Below are 2049 nucleotides of genomic sequence, written 5' to 3' on the forward strand. Positions count from 1 at the left end.
GTGTGAGTTCGCTGATTAACACAGACGTTCTTTTTCCTGATAAAGGCTTTTCCACATTCACCGCATGCATATGGTTTCTCTCCGGTATTACTTGTCTGATCAACTGTGATTTTCTGCGACCTTTCCACATTCACCACATACATGGAGTTTCTCTCAAGCATGAGTTTGCTGATTATCAATGAGCATACTCTTCCTGATAAAGGCATTTCCACATCCATAAAGTTTCTCTCCATTATGAATTCACTGACGTTCAGTGAGGTTACTCTTTTTCACATTTACAGCACACATTGTGTTTCACTCCAGTATGAGTTCTCTGATGATCTGTGAGCTTACTCTTCCAGGTAAAGGTTTTTCCACATTCACCACAGGCATGGGGTTTCTCTTCTGTGTGAAATATCTGACATGCTGTAAGACATCGCTTCTGGCTGAAAGCTTTACCACACTCACCACATACATAAGGAGTTTCTCCAGTATGAGATTGTATGTGAGTTTTGAGATTTGCTATCTGAATGAAGCCTTTGTCACATTCACCACATAAATAGGATTTCTCTCCAGTTTCAGTTTGCTGATGAGCACTGAGGTCACTGCTCCTGTTAAAGCCATTCCCACAGTCACTGCAAAACAGGAGGTCCCTACCACATTAGTTTTCTGAAGCTCCTTGAGGTATGATTTACTGTGATAAGCTTTGGCACATTCCAAACGTATATGTTTTTTGTCCTTCATGTGCTGTTCGATAATGTGCAGTGAATTTGAATATTTTTTCGAATTCTTGCACACACTGACTGCATTCATAGGTTTTATCTAGAATATGAATGAACTGATGCTCACAGAGGAAACACTCCTTGCAGTTGATTTTTGCACATTTATCACCTATCGGTGGTTTCTCAATTTGTCAGATTCCTGATGCTGAATGAACTGTGACTTCATGCCTTCAGACTTTTCACGCCTGATAAAGGCTTTTCCACATTTACCACATACATAGGATTTCTCTCCAGTATCAAGTCGCTGATGAACAGTGAGCTTACAATTCCTGATAAAGGCTTTTCCACATTTGCCACATACATGGGGTTTCTCTCCAGTATGAGTTCGCTGATTATCACTGAGCTTACTCTTCCTGATAGAGGCTTTCCCACATTCACCATATACAAAGGGTTTATCTCCATTATGAATTTGCTGATGATCAGTGAGCTTATTCTTCCAGGTAAAGGCTTTTCCACATTCACCACATATGTAGAGTTACTTTCCAGTATGCGTTCACTGATGAACAGTGAGAGCCAAATTCCTGATACAGCCTTTTCCACATTCAACACATAAAAAAGGTTTTTCACCAGTGTGATTTCACTGATGAACAGTAAGGTCCATATTCCTGATAAAGGCTTTTCCACATTCACCAAATATATAGGGTTTCTCTCCAGTATGAATTCTCTGATGATCAGTGCACTTACACTCCCAGATAAAGGCTTTTCCATATTCACCACACACATGGGGTTTCTCTCCGTTATGAGTTCGCTGATTATCAGTGAGCTTACTCTGCCTGATAAAGACGTTTCCGCATTCACCACATCCATAGGGTTTCGCTCCATTCTGAATTCATTGACGATCAGTGAGCTTACTTTTCCAGGTAAAGGCTTTTCCACATTCGCCACATACATGGGGTTTCTTTCCTGTGTGAAATGTCTGGTGTGCTGTAAGGTATTGTTTCTTGGTGAAAACTTTACCACACTCATCGCATTTATAAGGTTTTTCTCCAGTGTGACTTCACTGATGATCAGTGAGGTTCTTCTTCCAGATAAAGGTTATTCAATATTCAACACAGACATGGGGTTTCTTTCCTGTGTGAAATATCTGATGTGCTATAACGCATCGCTTCTGGCTGAAAGCTTTACCACACTCAACACATACATAAGGAGTTTCTCCAGTATGAGTTCCTAGATGAGTTTTGATATGTGCTCTGTTTTTTAAATCATTTTATTAGGGGCTCATACAACTCTTATCACAATCCATACACACATCAATTGTATAAAGCGCATTTGTACATTCATTGCCCTC

The sequence above is a fragment of the Echinops telfairi genome, unplaced genomic scaffold, assembly GCF_000313985.2.
Source record: "Echinops telfairi isolate 266 unplaced genomic scaffold, ASM31398v2 ScPeMD7_408;HRSCAF=789, whole genome shotgun sequence".
Taxonomy (NCBI): Eukaryota; Metazoa; Chordata; class Mammalia; order Afrosoricida; family Tenrecidae; genus Echinops; species Echinops telfairi.